Source organism: Capsicum annuum, chromosome 11 (assembly GCF_002878395.1).
Source record: "Capsicum annuum cultivar UCD-10X-F1 chromosome 11, UCD10Xv1.1, whole genome shotgun sequence".
Classification (NCBI taxonomy): domain Eukaryota; kingdom Viridiplantae; phylum Streptophyta; class Magnoliopsida; order Solanales; family Solanaceae; genus Capsicum; species Capsicum annuum.
The window spans coordinates 163033732-163048186 of NC_061121.1; positions in this window are offsets into that span (position 1 = coordinate 163033732).

The following is a 14455-nucleotide window of genomic DNA, read 5'->3' on the forward strand; positions in this document are numbered from 1 at the left end:
GATGCATATACAATGCAATGGGGATGAGATGAATGATAAAAGCCATCTCATAACTTTCTATATACACCCATCAAGCTTGTAGAAAATAGGTAGTACTTATGGGGAGAGGGGTGGGAGGGGGGATTTTCAATCTGTATACTGTATCTTATATATCAATATTATTCTAAACTCATCTCACCTCTATGGCTTGTGTTTAAGGAGAGCATTTTCAAAAAGTGTCTCATTTTCTTTCAAAAATAGTATTTCTCAGTGGTACCACTATATCATAAATGTATATGTATATAGTGAGGATTTAGTGCTCAGAATAAACCCAAAATGAGGATATGCAATCCAATTAATATGTACATAAGTATAATGTTTATAAATATATATATATGTGTGTGTGAGAGAGAGAGAGCCCAGAAATCAACTCAATATATTCAAAATTTATTATTATTAACTCAAATTTTGGCACCATCAGAATAAATATGCATGAAAGACATTATTTATATTATATCAACCCTTAACTCAAGCATAACTATCATGATAAAGTCGACCAATGCTCAAATAAGGCCTATATTATCAAATTAAACCCCTACACATGCATTATATCTAGAATAAAGGCACATAGATATAAAAATAAGGCCAATGATATCAAATAAAGCTTCCATAAGTAACATGTAATTTCAGATACCACAAGCCAACAAAAATAATATATAAGCTCCTACACGGGCGCACAACAGTAAAATAATCTTGAAATATAAACCCTATAGCTACTTTCCAACCTCATAGCATACTTTATTTATATATTAATTACACGACTCAATCTAAAAGAAGTTAAGTTGTAACCTACCTTTAAATGATGAAATCCTAATCTAAAATGCTTCAACACAGAGCCTTTCCTTCATGAACGTCCTCAAAACCAACTACATCATTAAAATATATAATCTACATATTAAAATAAAACTAACGATACCCATATTGCCCATATTCAGGTTGTGTCCAAAATGCATTCAAAAACAAAAGGGATAAAACTAGATTTGTTTTCAAATACACGTTCCCCAAGGTTAAAAAAGTCTATCGGAGAGAACCCATAGAAAAATAGCTAAAAATTGAGGTCCTCAATTAATAAAAACTCTATTTAGTAAACAGGCTTATCCTCTAAACCTATTTGTTTTACTTTCACTTTCTTTATCTTCTCTACTCGAAAATCTATCTCTGCCGTATTGACCGGGAGTACAAACTCTGGCCCATGTAGTACTTGGGAGATCATCTAAGCTGAGATGTTCACCTTAACACCTCAAATCACTAAATATGAAAATAGGTATACACCTTTCCATAAGTGAACTTGAGGGTTTTGCCTTTTGTAATGCCCCAAATCTGGTAGCCGAAATCCTACATGGTGCTCATGACCTCGAAGGACCACAAGCTAACCCATGACTGATATCTATAAACTGAGCACTGAATAATAGTAATAATATCATAAATGCGGAAACATAAACTAAAAGGCCATAAGGTTCAATACTAGTACATAACTGAAAAATATAGTTTAAAAATACCAAAACAACTGAGATAATTGTCTGAACATACTGTAGTCTAAGAACCTTTAAATTATCTGAATACGGATTTAATGGGACATGTCCCTAACTAACACCAACTACTAAAATAAACTAAAAATTGAAACAGTAATGTGATCATTATGTCCTCGAAGGATGAGGACCCACTACTAACTCTGATCGCTGAACTGGGATGCTATTGGTTCTCTGGAGCTCGTGCTTCTAAACCTGTGGTATAAGACACCATAGCACAAATGCATTAGTACTTTGAATATACTGGTATGCAAGTGAGGTAGGCTGAATGCAATAGGTTCATATGCATGAATAATACTAACTGACTAGCTAATATGAACGTGAGAATACATTTATGTATACATAACTGTAATTGAGATCATGATAGGACTGGATACTGAGTTCAGACTACTGAGTCTACTGACATTGACATTTGAGTCAGTGATAAGTGAGAATCTAATATTGTATTACTGAATACTGAGGGACTGATATTATGTTACTGATACATGGATAACTATGTCTGACAGTTTTGATTCTGAAGAACTAGCCTAGTTGACTATATCAGACATTCCCGAGGCTGAATGCTAATAACATAAGTTATGATAATTGATATAACTGATAACATGAGTAGCTGCATCTGGCAGTCTTGAACCTGATAGAACTAGCTAATTTCTGTACGGTATCTGAGTAACTAAATCTGAGATCAGTCCTATCTAGCGGGTGATCTCTACATCTGATGATATTGATAGTGATTGACCATAGTTAAGATCAGTTCTATCTGGTGGGTGATCCCACAGTCTATTTATAATGATAAGGATTGACAGTATTTGATAGTCCTAAATCTATACTACTGAGCTGAATTGACTATATCTGACTGTCCTAATTCTGTAATAAAAATGGTGGGATGTATTTATCTAACCGACATACCCCATACTAAGCTAACTGGGGTCCAACCTATAACCCCAGCTGGAAGGGTATCAGTAACATGCCACTGGTAAAGACAACTGCTATGGAGTCAGTTCTAATCTAGTGGGTGACCCCTGGGATCAGTCCTATACATTTAAATGCGCTAACCGGTGAACCCTGAGTATGTCAGTCCTATCTAATGGGTGACATCTCATACCTATGCTGTCTACATAGTTCTAGAATTTAGGGATTACTTCTAGGGATATCAGTCCTATCTAGCGGGTAAGTCCCCATCCCTAGGCTCGCTCTGTGCTGAATCTTACTCCCATCTGAAAGACACTGAACTAATTAACTGAAGTGAGCTGATTAACTAAACTGAACTGATACTAGTGGTATTGTTTAGCAGAGCTAAACTAAATTTAATGAGTTCCGTTGACTAACAGAATGTACTGAGTTTTGAGGACTAACTGAGAATATTGAAGTTACCAAGATTGACTAGGAATACTGAGGTTATTGAGATTACTAAGCTACTAAAATTACTGAGATTTCCTGAGTGACATGACTGACTGAGTTCTATGGATCATAGCTTGACTGAAGAGATCATGAAAACCTTACAAGGCTCTAGGCACACAACTAAATGTTCGGGTACAAGTACCCCAAGGACTCGATGAGAAGAAACAAACATAGCATGGATTACTTGAACACATGGCCAACAACACAATTAATAATCCATATATTGAAGCACTTTATCAAACATCTGATATGCATAAGCTTATACATTTCATGATATTATACTAGTTGGGATTGTTCCTTTATCTAGGCATTTAATCATACATATGGTAGGCATCGCACATGTAGACAATATTATACAACAATTAATCATCATGATTCATCTCAAATTTCATCATCCTAGGATTTATTTTTCATCTATACAAATCAATTCCATATAAAATTGATCACCCAATATGGATTTGAATTAATTGATCATTCTCAACATAAACAAAATAAACCCAACATGAAATTCATAAATAAATCCATAAACTTAAACTTAGAAAAGAGATTCTCGAGATTCATGGATGAAAGGTGTCCATGAATGAACACTATGCATACCTTAATTCATGATTTTGTGAAGATTGACGGTGAAACCTTCTTGATTTTGAATCCCTAATAGAAACCCTAGCTTGTTCTTGAGAGAAACTAGTATATTTTGGTGAAGAATGGCTAAATCACTTGTTATTGGGTTTTAATAGGGGTAGAAAATTGACCCTTTTTAACCCTTAGAAGCATCTTGTAATTTCAATAAAATTTTCCCAAATTGGTCCCATAGCGTGACGTGGTGCTACCGTGCCGTATAACTGGAATTTGATAATTGGGAAACTGAGGGATGGAGCGACGCAGAGCCATCTCGTTGCCCCTTCTTTCCTAACCTGGAACTTTGGCAAATGTGGGGGAAATCACGCTGAAACACTGGAAAAGGACAATTTCTATTTTACCTTGTGGCGTGGTGCGCCACTGACAAATATGGCGCTGTTTTATGATGGGAACTTGAAATGGGCATAACTTCTTACTCGATTATTGGATTTAAGTGAATCTTATATCGATGGAAAGCTTATTGAATTTCCCATATGACAAATAGTGAAAATCTTGAAAATTCCTCATGGAATAATCATCATTCAATTTAGACACTAGTACTAGGCATTTTTGGGATGGAATTAGCTAGGAAAATTTTGGGTATTATAATATCTCCTCTTTGGGAACATTCATCCTCGAATGAGATTGAGAGTGAGGGGAATAACATACACTGATATACACACTGAACATGAATAAATGGAATATGATCTCATGAATAACATGACTGATGACTGAATATAGTATACTAAACATGCATATCTGATGCATGACTAATAAGCTAAATTCATGCATATCTTATGCATGACTGATAAGTGACTTATGAGTACATGACTGAATATTCTGATGAACAGAATTTCTTGCAGTGAGAATGCATGTCTAATTCATAATTACTTGCCTAAAATAATATATGAATGCATGGCTGAATATGCAAGGGTATTTAGTACCAAGTTTGTGATGAACACTGGACATGAAACTGAGTAAGACTAAGGAGAACTATTATCTTAACACGAAATGCTAATGAATCTGAGATCGTCTTACTAATCATGCATGAGCAAAAATACAAGAACCTAACCAAGTTTGGTCTGATACGTGACATACGAACTGAACATCATGAATGGAACTGAGCCTCTGGATACGTAGCCTGAAGTTGAGGTTGGGACTTTGAGGGTCAACTTATGAATACCCTTTACTCTAAACTGGATTCTTTATTCAAAGAGAAACTTTATTTAAGGCATGAGAACTTTGAGGAAATAATGGGGTATCTCCCCCTTGGGATACTATGTCCCTCTTAGAATGCTCAACCTACTGAGACACTGGAGTGATGCACAGGGCATCCACGGACCGATTCATGACTAAATAACTCATGCTAAAAATCTTAAGCTAAAATAAGAGCAAGAGGTCTATCAATGCATATCATGAGTATGAAGAACCTATAACGTACCCGAATCTATGCCGGGGGAATTTTCTTTATCAAGGTGAGTTTGAAGAGCATAAAACCTATTCTGTCATTGACCACTAGTGGTACTGGAAGTGATGCTCTACTGGCTCAAATATTTTCCCTTCTAAGACCTTACTCTATATTCCCGCAGCCCGTGGCCTGGCTTACCATATCCATAACATACCTTACTGCCTTCTCTACATAAACCTAGGTGATTCCTACCATACTCTTCGCGAAGTAGATAGGTAAGACTCCTATTCTCACTATCTTGGTCCTCAGATCCTGGCGAGCCATCATGACTGTCATTCCTAAACTTAGGTACTGGTGCATAAGCTGAAGATGGAGTTGGGATTGAAATGTTATGACTATACTGAGAATGGCTACCACCCCCTGACTTAGGCTGATGAGTAAAGCTGAAACTACTTATCCTCGCCTTCTTATTCTGCTTTTTCTTTATCTTAATCTTTTGCTCTTCTATCTACTGAGCATGGGTCATAAGTCTGGCTAATGTTATGTCACTGTTTACCATGATGGATCTACACTCATTAACCACACTATCATTCACCCTTGACACAAACTTACTCATCTTGGCCCTACTGTCTGCAACCACATGAGGGGCATATCTGGCTAATTGAGTAAACTTAAGAGAATACACTTTCAATATTATATTACCCTACCTGAGGTTGATGAACTCTAGCACCTTGGATTCTCTAAGCTCTAGGGGAAAGAATCTATCAAGAAATACAGAAGCAAACTTTTCCTTCTCAATTGACCTTGCATCATCTGCCCTCTCTGATTTCTATTTCTTGAACCAAGTATGAGCAACATCCTACAACTGATATGCGGAAAGCTCAGCACTCTTAACAGTAGTCACTCCATGATATCGTTCATGTTCTAAACCTGATCTAGGAATTCCTGAGGGTCCTCATTTGACTTAGACCCTAGAAAGGATAGAGTTCATTCGAGTGAAGTCTCAAATCTTGGCTATAGCTGAATTGGATACTGGGTTGGCCGGAACGACAGCTAGTCATTCATTATGAGTAGCAACTGACTGAGCAAGAGTAGTGAATTTGGCTCTAAACTCCATATAAGAAACATGTTCGCCCAAAGTTTCTTTGGGCTGAGGGCCTGACTGATTCTCGTTTCTTCTCTTTGGAGGCATGTTCTATAGAAGAAAGGGAGAAACGGATTAGATCAGTGTTTAACTTTGAGCCTATCATTACTGGCATGACATGAATACTAAAAGAAAGGAAACTGTTCTTAAAACTCCTCATAGCCTCCTGCACATAAGTGTGGTGCACACAACACGCATGTATAAGACTCTACTAGATGTGGCTTTACAAACTTCCTAGGACACTATTGAACCTTAGGCTCTGATACCAAGTTTGTAACGCCCCAAATCTGGCACCCGGAATGCTACAAGGTGCCCATAACCCTGAAGGACCATTAGCTAACCCATGACTGATATCTATAAACTGAGTACTGAATAATAGTAATAATATCGTAAATGTGGTAACATGAACTGAAAGGCCATAAGGTTCAATTCTAGTACATAAATAAAAGTATAGTATAATAATACCAAAACAACTGCGATAATTTTCTGAAAATACTGTAGTTTGAAATCCTCTAAACTGTCTTAATAAGGAGTTGATGGGATATGTCCCCAACTAACTCCAACTACTAATATAAATTAAAAACTAAAATAGTAATTTGATCATCATGTCCTCGAAGGATGAGGACTCACTGCTAACTCTGATCACTGAACTGGGATGCTGTTAGTTCTCTGGAGCTCGTGCTTCTAAATCTATGGTATAAGACACCATAGCGCAAATGCGTTAGTACTTAGAATATACTGGTATGCAGAAGGTTCATAAGTATGAACAATACTAACGACTGACTAACATAAACGTCAGAATACATGCATGCATACATAATTGTAACTGAGATAATGAAAAGACTGGATACTGAGTTCTTACTACTAAGTATACTTACATTGACATTTGAGTCACTGATGAGTAAGAAACTAATACTGTAATATTGAATACTGAGGGACTAATACTATGTTACTGATACATGGATAACTGTGTCTGACAGTTTTGACTATGAAGAACTGGTCTGGTTGACTGTATCTAACAGTCCCAAAGCTGAATACTAGTAACATAAGTTTTGATAACTGATATAACTAATAACATGAGTGACTCGATCTAACAGTCCTGAACCTGATGGAACTAGCTCAGTTTCGTACTGTATCTGAGTAACTAAATTTGAGATCAGTCCTATCTAATGGGTGATCTCTACATCTGATGATACTGATAGTGATTGACCATAGTTGAGATCAGTCCTATCTAGTGGGTGATCTCGGGGTTTATTTATAATGATAAGGATTAACTATATCTGATAGTCCTAAATATATACTACTGAGCTGAATTGACTAGATCAGATAGTCCTAATTCAGTAACTAAAATTGTGGGATGTATTTATCAAACCGACATGCCGCATACTAAGCTAACTGGGGTCCAACCGGTAACCCCAGTTGCAAGGGTGTTAGTACCACACCACTAGTAAAGAAAACTACTGTGGAGTCAGTCCTAATCTTGCGAGGACCTCTGGGATCAGTCCTATACATTTAAATTCACTAATGGGTGATCCCTGAGTATGTCAGTCATATCTAACGGGTGACATCTAGTACCTACACTGGCTACATAGTTTTGGAACTTAGGGATTGCTTCTAAGGATCTCTGTCCTATCTAGCGAGTGAGTCCGCATCTCTAGGCTCGCTCGGTGTGAATCCTACTCCTATCTTAAAGAAACTAAACTAATTAACTAAACTGAGCTGATTAACTAAGCTGAACTGAGCTGATTAACTAAACTAAACTAATACTAGTAGTATTATCTAGTGGTGCTAAACCGAATTTATTGAGTTTCATTGACTGACGAAATGTACCGAGTTCTAAGGACTGACTGAGAATACTAAAGTTACCAAGATTAACTGGGAATACTGAGGTTACTGAGCTATTGAAATTAGTGAGATTTCTGAGATTTCCTGAGTAACATGATTGACTGAGTTATATAGATACTAGTTTGACTGAGGAGATCATAAAAACATAACATGGCTCTAGGAATACAACTAAATATTCGGGTACAAGAACCCCAAGGAATCGATGAGAAAAAACTGACATAGCATGGCTTACTTGGACACACGACCAACAACATAATTCATAATTCATATATTGAAGAACTTTATCAAACATGTGATATGCATAAGCTTGTACATTTTATGATATTGTTCTTTCATCAAGGCATTTAATCATACATATGGTAGGCATAGCACATGCAGACAACATTATACAACAATTAATCATCATGATTCATCTCTAATTTCATCATCCTAGGGTTAATTTATAGGTTCACATGAATATACATCTATAAAAATCAATTCCATATAAAATTGATCACCCAACATGTATTTGAATTCAATTGATCTTTCTCAACATAAACAAAACAAACCCAACATGAAATTCATAAAGAAATCCATAAACTTAAACTTAGAAAAGAGATTCTCGGGCTTCATGGACAAAAGGAGTCCATAAATCAACACTACGCATACCTTAGTTCGTGATTTCATGAAGATTGACAGTGAAACCTTCTTGAATTTGAATCTCCAATAGAAATCCTAGATTGTTCTTGAGAGAAACTTGAGAGTAACTAGTATATTTTGGGTGAAGAATGGCTAAATCATGTGTTATTGGGTATAAATAGGGGTAGGAGATTGACCCTTTTACCCTTGGATGCGTCTTTTAATTTCAGTAAAATTTTCCCAAATAGGGCCCCTGGCGGGACGTGGCGCTATCACGCCGTGTTACTAGAATTTGACAATTGGTAAACTGAGGGATGGAGCGACGTGAAGCCATCGCGTTGCCCCTTTTTTCCTGACCTAGAACTTTGGCGCGATGTGGGGGAAATCGAGCTGAGATACTGGAAAAGGACAATTGCTATTTTAGCTTGTGGTACGGTGCGCCACTGACCAAATGGCGCTGTTTTACGATGGGAACTTGAAATAGGCATAACTTCTTACCCGATTATCGGATTTAAGAGAATCTTATATCGAAGGAAAACTTATTAAATTTCCCACATGGAAAAAAGTAAAAATCTTGAAAATTCCTCATGGAATAATCATCATTAAATTTAGAAGCTAGTACTAGGCATTCTTGATATGAAATTAGCTAGGAAACTTCAGGGTATTACACCTTTTTATCTCCATATGATATACATTGAAAAACTCATGAACTAATATTGCACTATACCTAGTTGGTTCCCTAGTCATCTATTCAAAATTGTATTGTTTAAATCTGGTATCAAGGAGGGTATCTTAGACATACCTGCTATAGTCAATTTCCTCTTAAGATATATACTTCTCAGTGGTTTTCCGGCTGTAGAATTTATGGCACTAAATTTTTCATGTATAACATACATTTTAGGGTTCCTCAACCATTTAACGATGGGCACCGAAGCAACCTCAATGGAATATGGAGTGGGAGGTACTTGTGGTGGTGTTACTTCTTTGACTGGGCTAGCTCATTCTCATCATCACCCTCATTTTATCTTTCACTTCCTTGGAGTCCGATTCTTTATCACTAGTATCCTTACCATTTTCTTATAATTTATCATTGTTATCATTACCATCCTCATCAGAAGATAATGGTGAATGGGGTGGTCAGGTTTTAGGGTTCTTCATTGTTGGTGCAGACCTAGGGGTGTGTCCTCCTCCACAGTTGCTTTCACCCCCAAGGTCACTTCTCTCTTGGTGTTACCTGCCCTACTTTTGGATATTCCTCATGGTCACTATTTGATTTATCAGTGTCGCTGTTTTTAAGATAAAGAGTGTATTGTGTGGTAGGTTTCCTTTGGGTTTTCTTCGTTGAGGTTAGCTTCTTTGAAGAATCAGTTTTCAAAGCCATTTAACCTAAGAGTGGTCTGAGATCCAGGTCCCTACAAGTATTGGTCACGAGTCGTAAGGTCTTTTTACAACTAGTACGGTGGGTCGTATGGCCTAGCACCAGAATTTTTATCATTTCTTCTTGTTATCGTAAGGCCTGCACACTGACACACAAGTTACCCTATAATCAAATAAGTACAGAACATGGGTTGCCTCCCACAGAGCACTTGATTTAATGTCGTGGCACGACATGGATAGGTTGGATACTCAAATTTTACCAACCACCCCCATGGGTTGCCTCCTATGCGATATCTAATTTAATGTTGTGGCATGAATCTATTGCCTTGTTTACTCATACTTCACCAAGGCTCAAGTCATCAACCACCTTTACTTCCTCAATGTTACCCATATAGTGCTTGACCATGCCCATTCACTTTGAAGAAGGCTTCATCATCATGCTTATATTCAATGGCAACATATGGGAATACCCTCGTCATAGTGAACATCCCATACCACCTAGACTTCAACATGCCTGGAAACAAGCAAAGTCTTAAATTATATAGCAACACTTGATCACCAAGCTCAATTACTATTTTCTCAATTCTCTATCATGATACATCTTCATCTTCTCCTTATATTGAGGAGAACTCTCGTAATCCTAGAATTGGAATTCATCCAACTCGTTCACTTTTCTTATTCTCAGCTTCAGTGCATCATGCCACTCAAAATTCAGCTTTTTAGTGCCTATAATGCCTTGTTCTTGAGTTCAACAGGCAAGTGACATACCTTTCCAAACACAAACTAATATGGGGAGGCACCTATAGGGGTTTTATAAGCTATCCAGTAGGACTATAATGCATCATCAAGCTTTTGTGACCAGACTCATCGCCACCCTGACCAGGGTTGTCTCTAGCACTAGACTAATATTTGTAAGTAATCTAAAGTTCTTCCTAAATAGGTTGATTGTTCTAAACTTATGTCTGATAGGATGGACATGGTGAAAACACACCATAAGGACTAATACCCTAAATTGAGAACTATTGTAGCTCCCACTGAAACTTCCATAATATCTTAGCCTCTTATAATTTCCTCCTTGGGCCTCACGATGTACTCCTTTATCACTTGAGCATGATTTCTAAAACCTTAGAAAATGACTGACACACAATAACTAAAATTTGAGTAGACATATGAATGGGGAGTCTCAACCCTCTAACAAAACAATAAACTTTCTCATGCTCAGTGTCTAGAATAGAAGTAGAATGTCTATCTAACTCATAAAAATGAGCCTCATACTAAGAAACCATCATAGAGTCCTACTTCAACCTTATAAACTAATTTCTCAGATGATCCCTAATGCTGTGAGGAAAATATTTTTCCAAGAACATCTTGGAAAACTGAGTCCAAAATAAAGGAGAAGATTGAGCTAGTCTAGAATCCATATAACCTCTGCACCAATGATGAGCAGACAAGTCTAACTGAAATATGGTGTAATCCACACCATGAGTCATAACAAGGCCCAAATTATAGAGAAAATCCTCACACACAATATATTCTTCTCCTCAGCAAATATAACAGGCTAGGAAATGACTGGCTGAGCAACTACTGATGCAGGAGAAACCTCAACTCTAGGAGCTATAACAATAGGTTGTGCCTTCACCTTTGTACCACTTTGATTATTAGACTTTACACTATCAGACAAATATACCACCAACTATCCCCAAAATATAAACTTATGCACTTTTAAGCAATGAAGAAGGAATAAACCTTGGTGTAACCTGGGATGGTCCATGTCTCATCGCTGGTTGTGCGGAAGAAAATCTGTATCAGATGTAGGAATAGGTTCTAGGGAAGACGTCCTATCCTGGCTGCTAGCTGGGGACATATCTCATGATTGTACACGACCTTTAGGTTTTACACGAATAAGAGTAAGATCCCTATTCTTGGTATTAAGACCCTCATCTCTTGTAGTGATATCACTCAACTTACGCATCAATTTAAGTGCAAGGTGATCATTATCCATATATTTACCCAACATTGGAGTCGGGGTTGAATCCACGAGGAGTAATGTTAGTGGCAATTAAGCTAATTCAAAATAATGAATACTTGTCAATTTCAAACCAATAGTACAAAAAGATAAAAATGGGGGGTTTGAAAGATATCACACTATATATTTCTTTTTGGGATTTTCTATAATTAATTTGGGGATATGAATAATTAGAGTCTAGGTAATTAGGCATGAATCTTGGTAATATGTATTCCTAGAGGTAACGTATGCATGAGTGTGTGATATTTCAATGCAAATTCTAAGTGTTGGTGTTGTGGTAGGCTAGGTTAGAAATCCTTGAGGCTAGTTTGTCAACAAAACCCCAAGGGTGTCACACTCATTGATCCTTTCGAGTACCTACTGAGTGCTTCAATCAAAACCACCTAATACCTCACTTAGACATCCCAATTTCTATGATTGTGCCTTAAGTATCGTCAACTTTTCAATCACCCTTATGTCTAATATAGTGAAAATTAGTCAACCATGCTCATAAATTATCTGTTATTGCCATAGTTCCCATATCCCTCTTTCAAGGATGATGTGGGTTCCTAAAATTCACCCAAACCCCTCTTTTAAGGATGGTTTTAGCTTTCTAGAGCTTGGGATTTTCATCCATCTAATGCATTTGGGTATTTGAGGCTTTCACCCACAAATCCCAACCAATTTACTCAGGTAATAGTAGAAACCAACATCACAAACTAGTAAATGCACAAACAAATGAAATTTCACACATATTTACACCCTATTCTGGCATAATCCCAAGAGGAAAAACTAACTACTCATAAGATAAATAAGTAAAGATTTTACACAACACCTCCATTGATTTGATTTGAGAAAATCTATGTGAATGTTATTTCAAACTATGAGATCCAAAAAATCTTCAATGGGAGTTCACTAATTCTCTACTTGGAAGTGAGTCCAAAATATTCTTCACCCAAACTTTAAACAATATCGTCTTCTCCAAAAATATAGAGGCTAAAAACACTAGAACAATGTTAAAAAATTTAGGAACGTGGAATATATTGGATAATAGGGTTTGAGTCTTCCTTTTATCCATTTTGGGATGAGCCACGTGCATTTCTATTTATGCCCTTGGGCTATAATTTTTTGCTAGGCTGTGATCACATAGGCTCTACCGCGACCATATGACTGTGACCACGATCAGCTTCCGTGATCGCTGCTTGTTTACTTGCTTGACTGAATGCTATCATGGTCCAAAGACCGCGACTGCAGTAATTGAGGCCATTTTTGCTCCAAGTCTTCAGCTACACTTTCTTGCTTCCTTTTAATTATTTTCAGCCCCAATCCATATCTTTCTATCACATTAACTCTGTGCCAACAAAATATGGATATTAGTGCATTTAATCAAAATTATGTCGCATTTATTCATTAAAAAAGGTAATGTGCTTGAATGCTGAGTGTAAATAAGTGGTAAAATCACCACTCGTCAATGCCCCTAACTTAAAGCTTTTTCTTGTCTTTAAGAAATGGTGCTTCTTACTATGAGACAACAATTATCTACGCCCAAACTTAATGCCTTAAAGCTCACAATGACTTTAGCTTGGTCACTACCACAAGTAGCTCGTTACACATGGGGTAAACATTTTTTTCATTCCACCCCTCAACATAAAATGCAATATGTAAGGATGCACAAGACTTCTAAGAGAAACCAAGAAACAACAACCAATACTCTAGAAGTGACTTATTTTTGACACAAACTAAGTTATACTCAATTTTCCTCATTGCTTGAAAGGTGACAAAATCACCCACCTCAACCTATTCACATGCCTCCTCACAATAAAGAAAATTCCACAAACCAAGCTGCCAAATAGGCAAAAAGGAATTAAAGTGTAAAAAATCTCTCCATCATAAAAGAACTCTCGATGTTAACAAGTTTCATACCATGGGATTGCCCCTATTTTCTATCGCTATTACAAAGAAAGTAAATTGTTGAAAATCTCAAAGGACTTTTTGAGTTTGTAACGTAGGTTTGGGTTAGGGTAGGATATCATTTGGGAAAAATATGTCTACAACTTTACTTGAACATCTACATCACACTTTTTAGTACACCTTTTTACTATGGGCCACTCCTCTTTGTTTTTTGTCTTTTCACATGCCTACTTTTTGCTTCCTTTTTTCACCCATTCTCTTTTATTTCTTTTTCTTGCAATTTTCATGCGATTCTTTTCTTTGTTGGACCTTTATTTTTCTATTCACTTGTTTACAACGCTTAGGAACATTAGAAATTTCACTAACAACTTCGTGGCCCCAAACTTACTTCCATCAATATTCACAACCCCCAACGTAGGCTTTTAGCCTCATGTTGAAGGAGGATACAGTTCAAAAGAGGGAATAAAAGAATGGTTAACGACTTGTAGTATGTTTGCCAAAGAAAGGTCCAAAGGCACAAAGTGGGTAGCTAGGGATTACATTTATGCATGGGTAGGATTTTT